We start from the raw sequence: 19672 nt of genomic DNA on the forward strand, positions 1-19672 counted from the left end.
CTCTCTCTCTCTCTCTCTCTCTCTCTCTCTCGCGATAATTAATTGAAATACATGCTATAATTCATTCAAATAAATGTGGTCTTACTGCACTATTTAATCTCTGTGTATGATTTGAAGCGGGCAGAATGCTAGCGCTAACGTGCCGTAACTGACGAAAATAACTGTCATTTTTACGCATTCGGTCAAATGTTGTGATGCAAAGAGCAATACTAGTTTTAACTTGTCTATAACTTGGCAAATGACCATGGAATAAGCGGGATAATCAACAGCTAGCCGTGCATTAAAGGATTTTAAATGCACGACGTGGAGGCAAAGAACTGCCCGACGCGAAGCGGATATTTTTTCCTCTTAAAATATCTGTTCTTTATCTGTCTGCATATTCAGTTTGTATAAGTCATACAGTTGACTTTCAAAATGTCAAAGATGAACTTAAAACTCTAGACTTACTTCTGACATTCATCCAGAGTGAGGACGTGTGGGTGGTCCTCCTCAGACAGGGAGACCACCGTGTCTCTGTTGAAAGTGTTTGGTCTGGTCTGGTCGATGCTGTGGCGGGTGATGGTGGCTGTGGTGGAGCTCGTCCAGTACAGGACGTCCCATCCTCGGTGGTACGCCAGTCCCTCCACAGAACCAACATCTAGAGAAGGAAACACAACGTCAATGATAATCTCTCAAGTACTCTCAAATAACGTACAGTGACCTACAACACACACTTTAAACACGCTACACTTTAAAGCCTGAAATAAAGCACACATACTTTTATCTTATTTCAAACCTTCTATCAATAATATAAGATATAAAAAGCATTGAAGCCCACAAATGCAAGCAGTTGATCTGAAGGCCATAAAACCAGATGGCAGGCAAACACCTCCACAGGTTCTTTCACAAGTGATTCAAAAAGAAGAAAAAGCAGACAGATGGTCAATGTGAAAAACAGCTAGGTGTCAGAAAAGGTCAAGATGTGTTGTGGAAATCTACGTCAATACTAAATCAAAACCTTTAAAAAAGAAAAAATACACCTTTTAGCTCTAAAAACACTGCACTTAAGAAGAACTGCTTGATTGTATATAAAATTCCTTTTTTAATTAAAAAATAAAATTGAAAAAAATATATAATGAGTTCATATTTTACCACATTTAATATTTTTTGTATATTATAACAGTCCAATAGCATTTTAGTTCCAAGTTAAAATAAAACAAACTAGAAGCAAAAACAGAATGAAAAAATAAAGCTGAAACTTTAAAAATAATGTCAAATAATGACATTAGAATGGTTTTCCAAATGAAAAATAAAAATGTAAGTGAAAAATTAAACCTAAGACAAATAAATAAACAAACATTTAAAATAGTTTATTTAATTTAAGTATAGAAATGCAATTAAATGTAACAATAAAATAAAAAAGCAATCTGTTATAAAATATGATGTTTCATATAATATAATATTACAACAGCACTTCAGTTCCATGTTAAAATGAAAAAAGAAAAGAAAATATAAAAGATTTAAGATACATTTGTGACTAAATCGAAGTAATATTTAGAGGAAAAAAAACACTTCTTAGAATTATTATTAGAATATTTCCTAAGATCAATTAAAAAAAAAAAGGATTTGCAAAACAGAAAAGTTCAAGTTCTTTAAAGTATGTTCATTTATGCACTCAATACTTGGTTGGAGCTCCTTTAGCACAATCTACAGCATCAGTGAGGTGTGGCATGGAAGCAATCAGCCTGTGGCACTGCTACAGTTCAGCTCGTCTGTATTGTTGAATCGACTGTTTCTCATCTTTCTCTTGAAAATATGCCATAGATTCCATATGGGGTTCAGGTCAGGCATGTTGACTGGCCAATCAAGCACAGTAATATCATGGTCAGCAAGCCACTTGGGAGTGGTTTTGGCACTGTGGGCAGGTGCTAAGTCCTGCTGGAAAAGGAAATCAGCATCTCCATAAAGCTTGTCAGCACATGAAAGCATAAAGTGCTCCAAAATCTCCTGGTAGATGGCTGCATTGACTTTAGACTTGATAAAACACAATGGACCAACACCAGCAGACGTCACGGCACCCCAAATCATCACTGACTTCAGAAACTTCACACTGGACTTCAAGCAGCTTGAATTCTGTGCCGCTCCAGTCTTCCTCCAGAATCTAGACCTTGATTTCCAAATTAAATGCAAAATTGACTTTTATCTGAAAAGAGGACTTTGGACCACTGAGCAACAGTCCAGTTCTTTTTCTCCTTATCCCAGGTAAGATGCTTCTGACGTTGTTTCTGTTTCAGAAGTGGCTTGGTAGCCCTTTTCCTGAAGACATCTGAGCGTGGTGACTCTTGATGCACTGACTCCAGCTTCAGTCCACTCCTTGTGAAGCTCTCCCAAGTGTTTGAATCGGCTTTGCTTTTGAAATGTTTTATTTTACATGCAATGAATCTAGAATATATGTAAGTTTCACTTTTTGAAATAAGTTACAAAAAAAGTTGACTTCTCCACGATATTCTAATTTTTTTAGATGCACCTATCTATCTATCTATCTATCTATCTATCTATCTATCTATATAATTACATTTACATTTACATTTTTAAATGTTTTCCTTTGAATCAACACAATATTGTCTCATGCATTTCCTATATGCAACCATATCATGTACGACTCGACACAAAGTTCAGCGCATTTTTATAGCCTGCTTGGGCCTTTTTGTGAAAAACAAAATCATGCACTGATCAAACGATTATTCAGTCTTTTTGATGTTGCAATTGCATAACGCATGGGAGAAAACATTTTTTTTTGAGTTTATAACACTGCAACCTGAGCAGCATGTTTTAAGAAGCCCTGCAGAAATGCTTCACTTTTTTTGGGGGGATGTGGTTCCTCATCCTCAAAACCCCCATAGAGCCTGACAGGCAAAGTGAGTGGCACTGAATAGGACATGCAGGCTCTGCTAGATTACTTGCAGTGAACAAGGATTTAACAAGCATAAAGCAGGATGCCGACTGCGCTGCAAAAAGGACAATACGACACCGGCTATTCAGAACCAGTGCAGTAAATTATTTAGACTATTTGCCATTAACTGTATAGGAAAGAAAAATCTCAAATATAGTCAAGTGTATATCACAACTGTTTCTCCAAGACAGCAAAGAGATGCAATGAAGAGCAAACTGACACTTAAATCTGCTGTCCTGCTCTTCTAAAAAAAAAAGAAAAATAAAAGAAAAAAAGTGTAATCTCATATATTTCCTCTGAAGCGCCACAAGAGAGCTCAGCAAACTTTGTTTCGAAGTGTTTGCAGATTTGCTAACGTCTGCAATCCATCATGTGTCGCAAACACTGCAAGTCAACGTAAATTGCCTTTTGCAACCCATTTAAAGAGTTAGTTCACCCAAAAATGAAACCTAGCTTATGTTTTACTCACCCTCGAGGCATCCTAGGTGTATATTAGGGCTGGGACGATAAATCGATGCAGAATCGATTTGTGGATCGATTCTTAGATTTTCAGAATGCATCGCGATTCCTCTGGAATCGATTCTGAGCTTAGATTTTAACAGCAGATGGCGCTCTAATCTAGTTTTTATCCGCACACTCAAATGCTCATGAAGAAGAAGAGTGTTAAAGAGCGCTTGTGTGTTCGGCTGAGTCATGTAATTTCACCTCAGCTCAGAATGCTTTTATGACGCGAGATTAATGTAAACACAGCCACTGTGAACACCTTTGTAATTCGCTTCAACCTTTTTGAATTTTATGAATGATTATTTTAGGTTCAAGTGTGTGTAAGGATTTGGAAACAAGCAGAGTGCGGCCGTTTCTAAAGCATGCAGTGCCATCTGCTGTTCAAAACTAAGCTCAGAATCGATTCAAGAAAGAATCGCGATGCATTCGGAAACTCTCAGAATCTCAGAAAATTATTTTCCCAGCCCTAGTGTATATGACTTTCTTCTTTCAGACAAATCCAATCCGAGTTATATTAAAAATTGTCCTGGCTATTCCAAGCTCTATCATTGCAGTCAGTGGGTGTTGCAGTTGAACAGTGCACAAGTCGTCAAATAAAGCACGTGCATCCATAATAAAACGTGCCTCACACGGCTCCAAGGGGTGAATAAAGGCCTCCTGTAGTGAATCCATGTGTTTTTGTAAGAAAAATATCCATATTTCAAATGTAATAAACACTTTTCTCTCACTTCTGGTTTCTGTCATACGCGGAAGCCGTTCCGGCGGATGACGTAAGACGTCGGCGTTCTGTGATTAGTGACGAATGTGGAGAGAGAACAAAACAAAACGCCGGTCACGAATTAGAAGTACAAACCGAAGATTTGCAAAGAAAAATGTCGGAGGATTTCTATATAAGCCAAGAGGAGACTGGTTTTCCTTTGCTAAAGTAAGGAAACTTTGCTTCCTTTGCTCCTATAAACAAACTCCCGAGACTAGCATATCTCAGAGGCGCGCGCGCTGCGTATATGTGCTGCGTCATCCGCCGGAACGTCTTCCGCGTATGACAGATACCGGAAGTGAGAGAAAAGTGTTTATTACGTTTGAAATATGGATTTCTATTACACACACACTTTATTTTATTTCAATTTTATTTTTTGATTTTTTTTAAGATTTAGTAACAAGTTTTAGTGTTTTGATTTTTTAATATATGTGACCCTGGACCACAAAACCAGTCTTAAGTCGCTGGGGTATATTTGTAACAATAGCCAATATAACCCCGACTGGCTTCGTCTGAAAGAAGAAAGTCATATACACCTAAGATGCTTCGAGGGTGAGTAAAACACAGGCTAATTTTCATTTTTGGGTGAACTAACCCTTTAACATCTGTACTGTCAAGGTTTAGGATTAAAACAGATATTTAATGGGCAGTGTTCAATATTAGCCATCAAGAATAGTACTGTAATAGTAAAAAGTAAGCATTTGCAATCAACAAATCAATAAAAGAATGAATAAATAAATACATTTCTACTTCAAAATATTTATAAATATAACAAGCATTTTTAATATTTCTATTACACACACACTTTATTTTATTTCAATTTTATTTTTTGATTTTTTTTAAGATTTAGTAACAAGTTTTAGTGTTTTGATTTTTTAATATATGTGACCCTGGACCACAAAACCAGTCTTAAGTCGCTGGGGTATATTTGTAACAATAGCCAATAATACATTGTATGGTTCAAAATGATTGATTTTTCTTTTATGCCAAAAATCATTAGGATATTATTATGTTCCATGAAGAAATTTTGTAAATTTCCTACCGTAAGTATGTTTTGATTTTGATTAGTAATATGCATTGCTAAGATCTTCATTTGGACAACTTTAAAGGCGATTTTCTCAATATTTTGATTTTTTTGCACCATCAGATTCCAGATGTTCAAATAGTTGTTTCTCAGCTAAATATTGTTATATCCTAACAAACCATACATCAGTAGAAAGCTTATTTATTCAGCTTTCAGATGGTTTATACATCTCAATTTCAAAAAATTTACCCTTGGGTCACATATGTTTATAGTTTAAGGTTTTAGTTCACTTAGTTTTACTTATTTGAGTACTTATTTGAGAAATCCTATCCTGTTTATACAGTATATTATTGTATAAATATACAATTTAAACATACATTACTTTTTTCACCATTAACAATAAAATAATGATTATGTCAGGGATAATCAAAGGCTTGCCGTGCATGCTGTGTCTGCGCGTCTCTCTCTACAAACAATTAATTACTTCAAAAACAGCGATTTTACCAACTCGTTGCTGAGAAATATAAGGTAGCGATCTAGTATCTAGGCTATTTTATTAATAAAAATTGTAGGGAATCGTTGACAACAAGTTTATGCCGTGCATCTGCGATCTGCGATGAGGACAATGGAAGCAATCAAAATCAACAAAAGAACAATATGCAAGTGCTATAACAAGTCTCCGTTAGCCTAACGCAACAAAGCAAGGTTTTTTTTTTTTTTTAATTATATAATAAATTAAAGGAAACAGATAGAATAGAAAAAGAATAGAGCAAGCTAGTGCTAGAGACCTTGTTTTGCTTTTTGTTTGTATAATAAATAAAATAAAACAAATAGATGGAATACAAAAAGAATAGAGAAGCATTTTTTTTAAGAAAACAAGCAGTTAGTAAATTAATAGAGTACAAGTCTAAAATGGGCATTATTAAAATTTTTAATGACATCATTCACATGGCCCAGCTGATTGGTTACTTTTCACTACAGCAGCCAATGAGCTTGCTGCTCAACATTCAAATACTTGGCTAGTGCTTGCTGTACCAGTTACAGTGCGCTTCAGAAACCCTCTACCTCCCCCAGCTCCACCTGTATAGATCTATATGGGGTAATTTCATGTGTGTTATATATGGGGATTATTTCATATATGTTATATGTGCAGCAGCAGTATTTCCTACATGCTCACAGCAGCATGTCTGTGGATGTATTGGCAAAAGCAAGTCTTGGTAGCGTAGCAGATCTATTCCACCAAGACCAAACACATTAACATTGCCATGTATACTACCATGCTAAACTCTCTGATAGTTTTCATGACAGAAATATGAGTGTTAAATGACACCAATGGAATTCTAAAATGCAAAAACCAGGGGAAATAAGTATCCAACAATAAATATACAGTTTTGATCTAAATAAATAAATACATACTAAACCCAATATGATGCCAACATAACATGCATCCATAGAAAAATTGTTCACAATAAGACCAGGAACAAGCGCTAAGAAAACAAACTTGACTTTAAACAGCAATAACCTGGTATTTGTTTATCAGAGGTCATCAAGAACACGGATCCAGATGAAAATGACTGGTTTTAATAATGAAAGTGACATGACATTTCCACTTCGGGCTCCAACGAGAGTTACGCAAGAAGGCAGAGGTCTGCGTGTTGCCTTGGAAACTTCTCCTGTACGATATATTACGTGTGTCAAGCGATCACATCCTGCCTGCGATCCATCACCATCCTCCGGCTAACAAAGACAGATTTCCCCCGATGGAGACGCAGCATTGGCATCGCGGTCTAGTTCACACTCGCTGTCTGTCTGACATCTTCCCTCTGTATGTCTCTCTCTCCAAGCTAATACTCTTGCAGTAGCTCTCTTTCACTCCTGACCCGCAATTGATTTTCCTCACACATGGATAAAAATCCTTTAGGGCTTGACGTCTTGCGCGCTTGTGGAGCCTTGACTAAGTAAAACCTTTAATTCTTTCAAATATTCTCTCACAGATTTCCATTGAATTACAATGGCCTCTCTCTTGATTCATAAACCAGACATGTCTCTCCTAAATGACTAATTATACTTTGGTGTTGTTCGTTTTTTGTATTTTTCACACTGATTAGCCTTTTCATAGCTTAGTAACATGTCTAAAAATAACCCTGAGGTGTGAATCGAGCAAAAAAGAAGTGTTATTTTAAAGAAACTGTTCACCAAGAAGTAAAAAACTCACATTAATGCGAAACACGAAACACAAAAGATGAAATTTGTTGTATATTTGAAGTCTTCTGGTAGTTGAAACTTGAAATTTAAGTCATTATTCACTAAATTCTAAAGTCTGAATGATTCATTTATGAATCGGACTGATCTAGTTCTTGAGATTAATTAATTTAATCTGCAGGTGCAAATATTTTTTTTGTGTGCAAAAATCTGAATGCAGAAGTTAACAGCTCACTCAAATCTTCATGTTCTTCCAAGTTTAGACAATATTTGTTATATATCTTAAAATTTTGACTCGACTGATTGACTCAATCGCTTAAAGTGGAGATTTAGATCAAATAATCATTCAGATAGATTGAGTCATTCAAACGATCTGACTTACTAGAATGAATCGCTCATAATTCTGGCATCTCTACTTTTCTCATGAATGTGCCAAATTTAGTGAATAGTAGGGATGTAACGATATTATCAATATTGTGATATAGCGATAGCAAAACTGTCTCGATATTATCGTGGTTAAATGACGATATGAAACGATAGGCTTCTGGGCAAAAACTGTAGTTTTTAAAATATAATTAAACAACTTATTCTAACATAAAAGGTCTTTAAAGGGGTCATATGATGCGATTTCAATTTTTCCTTTCTCTTTGGAGTGTTACAAGCTCTTGGTGCATAAAGAAGATCTGTAAAGTTGCAAAGTCTAAAGTCTCAAATCCAAAGAGATATTCTTTATAAAAGTTAAGAGTCAGCCACACCTACCTAAAACGGCTCGTTCTAACACGCCCCCACATATCTACATCACTATGTGGGAAGATTTGCATAACGCCGCCCAAATGTTCACGCAAAGAAAGAAGGCGTAACTTTTATTCTGTGAATGCGCTGTGTGATTCGTTGTGAAAGCGAAACTACTTTGTTTGGTCTTCCAAAAGAGGACGATATCTGCTTTGTCATGCGGTTGTGGTTGCTGCAAGCCCGCCGGACGCTCCTTCGTCGAATCCGCCTCCTCTGCTCACTCAGCCCGCCGGCCGTTCCTCACTTTATCCCCCGGCCTCTGCTCACTCAGCCCGTCGTGGTTGACGCTGTGTTTTGTTGTGAAAGCGAAATATGTGGAAAATAATGTGTTTTTTGAACCTTAAACCGCATATAAACATTTAATTACACCAAATACACAAAATAATGTTCTTTTTAGCAGCATCATATGACCCCTTTAAAGTTGTGTTTTGGGCCATTATGCTTTGGCACAGTATCTGTCAAGTGAACTAAAACCGAAAACACAATATGGCTTAATCCCTTCATCAAGTCTGTTTGCACTACGTGTTTCAAAGGGAAGCGTGCACGTCATTCAGGTGATCAGCTCGTGATCCGGTGTTTTCTGTGCCTCAGAACAGCTCTGTTCACGGTGAATGCAGTGAACTTCATTGCTGCATGTGCAGTGAGTTTAGCGCGCGTTTGGGAACGCAACTGCCACCAGTTATGCTTGATTTTCACAGCAGATGATGATTACAGCATTTCACTAGATTTGTAGTGAGACGAGTTTTTCTAAACCTGTTTTCACTGAAGTTGGAGTTTTCTTTCAAAATAAAAGCTCTACTGCTGTTTCTGTCAAAATAAAAGCTTAAAAGTGCAGTATGAATTGCTGACAGCTAGCGGTTAAAATGCAGTCCAAATTCAAAATATCTCTTTCAAGTGTAGAAATTAGGAAAGAAGTATTGTAATTTCCCTAGTGTAGTGTAAAGCAAAAATAATATACCTATGAAATACTAATTTTCATTTATTTTATATTATATTATATATTTATATTGTTATAATTTGTTTGGCTTCCTAAAACACCAGTGTGAATGTAATTTAGACTGAGACAGTATATCACAAATAAAAAGAGGGTTGAGTCTCATTTAAAGTTCAGGTAAAAGTGAATTCGCTGACTTTTTTCTAACTTAAGTTTTCTTAGTTAAGGACATGGGTTGGAGCTCTTAATTTTGAACCCTCAAAGTGCATTACATAGAAGAATTTAACTTTAAAACGTACAAAATTTTCTTTCTTTTTTTCTCCAATTCTTCATTTGTCTTTTTTTTTCTTCAAATATCGCAATAAATATTGTATCGTGGACTTCATATCGCGATATTATCATATCGTGAGATTTTGATATTGTGACATCCCTAGTGAATAGTGGCTTAAATTTCAAGTTTTTACACAAAACTACCATAGATTGTACAGTTCTGAATAATGTCTGAAACATTTGTATTACTATCAAGGAAACTTTCACCAAAAAATTTTAAAAAATCATTATGCTTTTGCCAAACACAAAAGATGAAATAAAAAAAAAATCAAATGTATATGTAAAGTACAAAATGTTTACTGCAAAATTTAAGCCCAGATATTTATTTATTTATTTTTAAACAAATGAACACAAAAGGGATCATACTTAAGATACCAATATAAAAATATGAAAAAAATAATACAAAAACTGCAACCTTCCTACAAAATCTTTTTTGCAAACAAGTTCTTTCAAAGAAAATTACAATTCCCAAATTTTGTACTGTCAGCATAATTATTGTGATAAGTATTGCCCAGTCCCACTGGGAAGGAAGATTATCAAAAAAATATATATATATAAATTAATTAATTAATTTAAAAAGTTTTGGACTTGGACACTCCAGTTCCCATGCATTAGTATTGCATGGAAATGACCAACGTCATTCATTAAAATGTCTTATTTTGTGTTGCACAGAAGTAGCAAGTCAAACAGGTTTTGAAACAACAAAATGAGTCTGACAAAATGATGTATTGTTCATTTTTAGGTTAAAAAAGCCTTTTTTAAAAATCTTTAAAAAAGTCATCAACATCTTGCAAGAACAAACACACTGCAATTTAAGTGTAAAATAACCCCAAGGCTCTGTTGCAAGCACAGGAAGAGGCAAGCAGGGTGCTCGCATGACCGTTTGACAGTCAAATACATGAAGAGCGAGGAAGATTAGGTGTGATTCCTCTGTCTGTGAAAGTTCACGCTGACTGAACAGGTTGAGCTGCTGTCAATAAAAAAATATTTGGAAGCGCTGTTAACAGCGTGACAAAAACAAAGTCTTTAATCACCAGCACTGGTGAAAACTACAGAGGTCTGAGTAAAAGTCATCGAGCCGAGCAACTGTCTGGTCTTGAACTGGCTTTGATTATGAGAAGCTGCAATATGTCAGATTTGAACCACCCTGTCAACAAAAGCTAGTCTTTGGAGATGTTGGAGCAACACACAGTTATAGCTGCCAGATGAAATGTACAAAAACATTTCCGAGTAAGTTCACTTTAAACTCAACATTTAAAAACTAATATTGTCACAAATCAGCTAAAAAAGTCACTTCAACTAAAGAGCTACCAGTCATTCCCTCGCCTCTATCAGCCCTCAAACAAGAGTATGTACAGACAAGCTGTTTATCAGCCCAACACCAAGATACATGCCTGCAATATATCAGCATAAATCCATGACAAAAGATAAAGCTTAGCGTCTAGGGTCAGGTATAACAATCTGAGCGCCTGCCACGGCCTCGTTTGACAAATATCACAATTCCTCTCAGGCAAGCTATCGTTCAGCACAGCAGCTGCGAACTGACAGCTCTGCAGGTTAATGGCATACTGATTAAATGAGACGTGTGTTAATGTTGACAAGGTTAGGGCCTGATAAATCACAAGAGGTATGAATTTCAATGCCGGCTACTGGGCTGCTGCTTTATCAGAGTAATTGGCTGTACCTTGTATGGATCATTTATTTACATTTGACCATAATTAATTGGCCGTGATGCTGCTACAAATATGAGCTGCATTGCAAATAAAGCAAATAAATGTGTTACGAAAGTACCTTGGACAGACAATATCAGGCTAAACGTTCTGGAAAATGATCTAAAAGTTTTGACAAATCCATACAACCAATTTCCAATTCATTCAAATGTTCCTCACAGACATAATACTATGAACATTAAGGATGTCTGAAAAGCTTTGTAAAAATCATTCATCAGCATTATTCAGAAGGTATCTGCTTTCTAAACAACATTTAAGTGACACCGGACATTGTCATTTCATCTTTACTTCATCTAATATGGGCTTTTAAAGACATTAAAAGTCCAAGAAAACATAGCAGACTTGAGCATGAATTCATGAAAGGGTTCTCAAAACAACTGACAAAATAACTAAAAAACAATTATTTCCAACAAAAAAGCGCGACTAACAATATAGGCAAAAGTAATTAGACACAATTACTTACTCTCAGCAATGACGCGTCGTCCTGTCCAGTCGTCATTGATGACTTGTATATTCCCATAATGAACATCGCTAAAGAAAATCCGATTGGTTCCGTGCGTTTTCTGACGATGATCAAAGGCCAAAGCTATAACGTTTTTAAAATAATTTGGGTTCTCGTACACCCTTATTGGCGAGTTGAGGTTATTCTCATCCGATAGATGAATACTCCTCAAAACGGTCCTCTCGGAGTACAGCAGGTAACCCTCGTACCTGCTGCACCTGAGTCCATCCTGAGCAAGATGTCCGTGGGCGCAAGCACAAGTTTTCCGGTTATTCCCCAAGTAAAAACAAAGTTGCTGGCATCCTCCGTTTGCTCTGCTGCAAGAGTTCGTACCTGGGTAAGTCAAACAAATCAGAGATCAGACTCCCTAAAAAGTAGGATGTCAAACTCAGTTCCTAGAAGGTCACTGTCCTGCAGAGCTTAGCTCCAATCTCAATTTAACATATGTGAAGCAGCTAATCAAGTGCTTCAGGATTACTAGAAACCTTCAGGCAGGTGTTTTGGAACTTTGCAGGACATTGGCCCTTTGACACATGTGGTCTAAACAAATGATATCACCTAATAATGGCTTTGAGACAATAGTTTCAGCATGCAAACAAAATTCAAGTGTAATTTGAAAGGGTCCAATGTTTGGGTGAACTATTCCCTTCCTGTAAAACTAAAAAACAAGAACTTTCTCAGACATTTACTGCTATGACAACTAGTCTAATTGATCTATTTTTTCATATGGTGTCCATCACCAGGTGTTCGTTATCAGCAGGAGTATCCAATCCTGCCCCTGGAGGGCAGCTTTTCTTTTAAGTTTAGCTCAAGTGCTCATTAATCACCTCTGAGCCAGCTAATCAAGGTCTTCAGGGTTACTAGAAACTTCCAGGTATGTGTGTTGGAGCAGGTTGGAGGTAACTCTGCGAAAAGGTGTTCTTCCAGAAGCAGGATTGGACACCCCTGCTTTATCTGGGATAAACTTGTACTTATGTGCATTGGTGCAATGTTCAAAGAACAGGAAAACTGCCATAAAGTGAAACCTCAACCTTTCTCCCGATCCTGGTTAAAGACCTTCACATCTTTCAGACTGACGCCCAAGCCGCTCCTGATGGTCACTATGTCCACGGCATCTTTCTTGGAAGCACGGCGGATGGATCCATTGGCGTAGGCTCTACCGTTATGGGGGCACAAAACCGAAAGTTTGACACTTGCTAATCGATGGCCCTCGACTAATTAAAACCAAATAACTCATTAAAATACAGTACACAGCTGGTCTAACAGAAGGTGAGGTAACCCATCCTTGGAATGACATTGAACCACGGGAGATTCTGAAATAATCTAAAGTGTCTTTTTGCACTAGGCATTGCGACCTTGTATGGAAAATGGAATGGTATCTGCTTTCTTGGGCCATTCTTTGAGACTGTAACATTTATGGAAAATAAATTACCTGTCAGACCAGAAGAGGTAAGTGCCAAAGACTGCTATGGAAAACATATCCACCCCACTCGATGAGAACACAATCTCCCTCTGCTCACCCCGCTCAAGGTTGATTCTTTCAATCTTGTTGTTGCGGGCGTCGCACCAGTATAATTTATTTTCCTACAATGCAGTTGGAAGACAAACATCATGCATCTGTTGTATTAAGAATGAATGGATATATTATCTGGCTACCCTAAAGCTGCAAGATAAGCCATGAAATCAACATGGACTGCAACCTACAGAGTAAGCATGTAGGGGAAGCAGACCTGGTAGTCTATGGAGATGCCATTGGGCCTTGCTAGTCCGGTGCTAACAAGCACAGATTGCTCTGAACCATCGAGATATGACCTGGAGATGGTAGGACTCTGGCCCCACTCTGTCCAGAAGAGAAACCTGCATGAATTCAAAGGAGAGTATGGTTAAGTAGTCATCCTGAGGAATTTTGACCTTCGCACAGTTTGAAATCCAAGATTTGTCTTCAGTTACAGTGAAAACAAGTACATTTCTAACAGGGTTACAGTTTGTTTGGGCTAATGCTGTGTTCAGGTCCTCATGGGAAAATTCTAATTAGGGTGTGTTTTTCCTGTCCTCTACCATTCACAGTCTATTTCTAAATGGAATCGGATAGTACACTGTCAAACAAAAAAAAAAAAAGGTTACAACAACCTGTAAGGGTACAACAACTGGTCCCTGGGGCAGTACCCTTGAAGGCACAACTTTGTACCATATCTACCCCTAAAAGGTGAATATTAGTGCCTTAGAGTAGTAATATGTACCAATAAGGTACTACTATGAACCGTTTAAGGGTAAACGGTGTTGGGGAATAACTAGTTACATGTAATGGCGTTGCATAATTTAATTACAAAATAAATGTAAATGTAATCTGTTACAGTTACTGAGAAAAAAAAATGTAATTAAGTTACAGTTACTTATGAAAATGTTAACGATTACAAAGGTCTGACAGTATTCAGTGTTGAGTACTATTGTAAGGTTAACCCTGCCTGGTTTAAATGTTTGTTACATTACTTAATAAAATAATTAAAATAGTTACACTACTTATTATATTTTAAATAGGGCAACTTGTAATCTGTAACCTATTGCATTTCCAAAGTAACCTTCCTAACTCTGAGGGTAAATAAGGTACAAAGACGTCCCTTTAAGAGTACTGTCCCAGTGACAACCTGTTGTACCTTTAAAGGTTCAGTTTTTGCATATTCAAGAGTAAATGATACAAAATGTAGAGCAGGATTTGAATTCCATCAGGGACTGAATGGATCATTAACAATGGTCTCTCGCATTTGCAGGGTTGATGTTAAAAATTGAGTCTTTTGGTGACGCCAGTGAAAAACATAACAGCTTCATGTTTATATTCCACTTTTACAGTACAAAGCTGTAGATAATGAGATAACTCATTACAAACATGAGGTCAAGATTATGATGGCCCTCTCAAATTAGAATACATGCAATGGAAATTATAAGGCCTTTAAGGAGGACGTACATCTGCAGTTAACAAGCTTTGAGGTGCTAATTGCACATGCTAACTGCTCTCTAGATGATCATAGGTCAATCATTTAAACGCTGTTGCCACACTTGGGTGAAACTGAAGCTTAGCATTAGAAGAAAAAAATAAACCAGAGGGTATTTTTAGTAAAAATAAAAAGGCAGATACATACCCTTTCATTGGGTGCACAGCAATGGCTCTGGGTTGATCAAGACCGTCAGATTTCACCACGGCGCGGAACATGCCATTCAATCGAGCGACCTCAATGAGATTTAAGCCATGGTCCGTCCAGTAAATATTACCTTTGGATGCAAAGCAACAAAGACCCTGAACCTACAGAGAAACAATAAGCCTGACAACATCATTTTGGAAACGCATAGAAATGCTAAAAGAAGAGAAACCTTCACACCTGCAATCCAGTCCACTGCAAGTCCTTCAACACGTCCAAGACCACTTGTGACAATGTCCTCTCTCCAGGTCTGATCTCGACTGGATCTAGAGATTCTGTTGGAGCCCATGTCTGTCCAGTACAATGTATCATTTCCTAAGATATGCAATTAGAAAATAACCCATAATTATAAAGTGTGCCTAGACTAGTTAGCACCTGCTGTTAAATTGCATAACTACCTTATTATAGGGGCAAAAAGTATCTTTAGTTAGGGTTGCACAAGATATCTGTACCATATTAGTCATTGCCTGTTACATTTTAGTTTATTAATGTATCAATTGATATTGTACACTTAATTGTGCATACTAATTTCCCAAATTTTTCATTACTGTTGCTGTCAACTCACCAATAACATATTTTAAATCTTTAAATTAATTGTATTGCAGCGTCATTTATAGTAACACTGAGATACGTTTTTTTAATATAATTTTTTATAAGTATATAGTATTTTGATATTGTATTAATAGTTTAATTTCAGTTTTATTTTTATTTTAGTATTGTAGTTTTTAATCACGTTATATCATGTGACTGCTATTTTAGTATCATTGAGATACTTTAAAGTTTTTAATATTTTGAATTAGATTTCATTTGTATATTATCGATTTCATATTTATTTTAGTTGAAGTTTTTGTAATTTTGTTGCATTTTTTAGTCTTTTTATTAGTTTTTGTTGTTTTGTACATAGGTTTTATACATTTTTATTTCAGTTTTAGTTATTTTGGTACATCAAGTTAAATGAAAAAGAGAAATATTGTTTTGCATATATAACATTTATTTTATTTCAAGCAACATTTTATTTATACTTCTTTTTTATGGTTTAGTTAATTTTAACAGCCCTGCTGAATAAAATTGCTTTGGCAATTTACTGAAATAAAATTAGTTTAAGATTTCTATATTTTATTTCATTTCACTGAACTTTTTTTTAAGTAAAACATTTTCATGTTTTAATTAACTATAGTAACACTGATGTATTTCAATTAAAAAAAGCGAGCAACAATTATTTCTTAAAATGAAATGCTCTTAAAAGCATGAAATGATTTTTATTTTTTCCTTTTTTACCTTCTACATCACAGCAGCTAAGAACTGTATGCATTCTTGTGCTGATGGCCAATTTTGAATAACCAAGGCCTTCAAAAAATGATTTTGAAGAGCTTTTGTCAAGCTCTACCTACAAAAATGAGTCTGTTTCTGCTGGCCAAAATGTCTTTGCCCTTTTGCTCTCATTCAAACCCGCCTTTTCTCCAAAACAATAGAGGCTAAAAAGGCCCAAAGTACTCGTGATTGTCCTGGCTCCCATGGTCTGTCCCTTTCAAAACGCTTTTCACAAAAATTACTCTGACTTGGCCGCACGGCATTATCCGTAGCTTCATGCATCACCAGCTCCTCGCCTACTCAAAAATGTATATTATATCCCTTTTGACAAAAACTCCAATGAAGCCCATTCACATCGTTATGAGGCATCGGCTCATCTGTCCAGCTAATCTGTTTCGATTATCTTCCATCTTTCATAACCACATTTCGCATCCCTTCACCTCATCTCGCAATGAAAAAAATATATATAGACATGCAATGCAATGCCAATATTTGCTTTGTCATGCAAATGCAGAGCTGCGAAATGTCTGTCGCTGATGCAAAGAGTGGCATTTCTGTCTCAATTCTGTTTCTGTCCAATTACTGCACTATATGAATCTGTCCCAAACACTGGCAGATACCCTGCAAATCAATGTTTTCCTCATGTCAAGGGGTGATATGTTGTTGTACACATGGCATGGCGATGCCAACTAATTCAAAGAACAATAACAGCTCATTTCAGAAGAATCAAAAATGTCTACCTAATTGTAGTCAGTAGAACAAAATATCATGTTTTCCCCACATTTTTACACTGTTTTTATATAATACTTTTAACACACTAATCTTGAAGGCAAATTTTAACCATTATAGCTGTGATGTTACATCCAAACTACCATAATTGATGAACTTTGGCCACTACCTTTTCAATACGACTGTCCTCTTTATGCCATTCATCTCTTTTTTGTTTGTTTATTGGTTTTGTTTTGTTTTTAATTATGACAACATAGATTTCATTTGTTAAACTAGCATTACTGAATTATTTTCAATTATTTAAATAAAGCTGAATAATATAAAATATAAAAATTAGACAAAAAAAACAACAACAATTAAAAATGCTGCCCTAGTTTTAATGACTAAAACTAAAAGAAAAACAAATATGAATAACAGTATATAAATAATACTAAACTAACACATGTATATTACAGTAAAAAAGTATTAACATACACTTTCCTTAATGATTTAATAATAAAGCTGGAGTAAAATAAAATATCACTATTAGATGAAAAACATAAATAGGAAATGCTGCCTTGGTAACTAATTGAATTAAATATGTCTAAACTGAAGTAACAAAAAGTACAATATCTAAAACCGAAATATTACAAATAAATGTTAAAAACTAAAAAAAAAAAAAAAAAAATAGACAAAAGCACATACAATTACTACAACAAACTTAAAGTGAAATTAAAACTGCAAACAAAAATAAAAGTTATTTCAGAAAACAGATAAACATTATAGTAGTGTATAAATAATATAAAAAAATGTATGTCAGTAAAAAGTATTAAAATGCAGTTTCCTTTGTGATTTAAAAAATGCATGTAAATGAAGAAAAGTTAAAATAAAATATAAACATTAGCTGGAAAATGAAAATAAGAAACGTTGCCTTGGCAGCTAACTAAAACAGTATAATTAATAAAACTAAAACTGAAATGCAAATAAATATCAAAAACTATAAATAATTACTAAAATGCATACAATTACTAAAACTAAAACTGAAATACATTTTCATTTAATAACATTAATAATATTAATTAATAATATAAAATAATAAGTAAGAATAATTTATTTAAAAATATTTATTTTTGTTTTTGTGTTTTTTTCTTTTATAATCAAAGCAAAAAGTGTACTTACCGGCATGATAGTCCAGTCCCACGGTGAACAGAGTGCCAGTTAGCGGCATCAAAACTTCAGAGTTATCGCTGGGATCCAGAGACAGTCCTCTTATACCTTCATTAACGGAGTACATCAGGAAAGACTGAAGACCTAGCAAAGTAAAAAAGAAAAGAAAAAAACCCTTTCCAGGTCAATGTGCTTTTGAAAAATAATGAATACCTCCGAGATCGGAAGGTTAATTACGTCCGTATGCAGAGGTCACAACTAACGGTCGTACCTTCACAGGTGGAGCGGTCCGGACGAAGGTTGTAGCCCGTAGTACAAGAACACGTCCGAGTTGTTTCAGAAGTGGGAAGGCAAATCTGGGAACAACCGCCGTTGTTCGGTATACAAGGATTGCGACCTACGAAGAAAATTTGCGAATTTGTGAATGCGAACAGGTGTATCTAATGGTAATCTGTCAAACTAGTTTGGTGACTAGCTTGTGTACATTCTTAAACCAATTTCAAGAACATCACAAACACAAAACAAAGTGGAGGGGAAAAGAAACGGTGGCGCTTTGACTTTGTTCCTCGGACACCTCGTCAGAAACACCCCAGTTAGCTCGTTTGAAGTGGCGTAATGAGACGGGCCTTCGCTCCCGTGAGGTCCGTGTAAGAGAGATAAATGAGGGAGCTAATTGGTATGAGGAGATTTGAGAAGGTAGCAAAAAGATTTACCTTAAAGAGCCCCTAATTGCCAGTTTTTTTTTTAAATCCTAATAGAGCGTTTAGAGGATCAAGAACTCCTCTGCTAATAGACCTGTCAGTGATATGAATGTCTCTCGCTATAATTCATAAAGAGGAAAGGGCTTTGACAATGTGTGGCCGTAGAAACATATCTGTTATGAAACAGAACCGCTGTCCAAGTCATGTGCAACCTCACCTTGAAGAAATGACAAGGATTTTATTATTTGGGGGCATTAATGAAAATATGAGTTTGAAATTAGTCTGAAAATTAAGGTAACAAATTCAATTTTTAAATTAAAACTGTTAAAAAAATGTTATTACTATTATTGTTAAATAAAACAAAATATAAATATTAAATGAAGAAACTAAATTATAAATGTTGTCTTCACAACTAAAATAAAAGTTAAATAATAATAATAATAATAATAATAATAGTTAAATATTGTAATAAAACCGTGTCAGAGTGAACATGGTCATGGGAAGTCTAGAAATAGCAGGGTATTTCATTAAAGTCCTTAAAATATATTTCAAAAATACTATTTCAAACATAAAAATATTTTAAAACATAAAAATTAAAATAAAAAATAAATACTATTAAAATACTACCAAGTTAAAATACTTGAAATATACTTAAAATACTTGAAAAAAAAAAAAAATTAAAATTCATTATCAAGTCATGAATGGCTAGAAACGTTTTTTTTCAAAAGTCAATAAAGGGAATTAAATGATAAAAAGGTGTGGAAACCCTTGACATTGTCTTGTGTATATTTTATTTTAAAATACTTAAGATTAACAACCAATAGTATGGTGGCTTATCAAATCAATTGAAGAAAAAATTAAACTTTTTTTACATTTTTTAAACC

General features: G+C 35.3%; 1 pseudogene; it reads right to left on the minus strand.

Annotated features, from left to right (window-relative positions):
• The window catches only part of LOC107665510 (low-density lipoprotein receptor-related protein 1B-like), a 312996-nt pseudogene that overhangs the window by 124984 nt on the left and 168340 nt on the right, over positions 1-19672 (minus strand).

The sequence above is a fragment of the Sinocyclocheilus anshuiensis genome, unplaced genomic scaffold (assembly GCF_001515605.1).
Source record: "Sinocyclocheilus anshuiensis isolate Anshui unplaced genomic scaffold, SAMN03320099.WGS_v1.1 scaffold543, whole genome shotgun sequence".
Lineage (NCBI taxonomy): Eukaryota > Metazoa > Chordata > Actinopteri > Cypriniformes > Cyprinidae > Sinocyclocheilus > Sinocyclocheilus anshuiensis.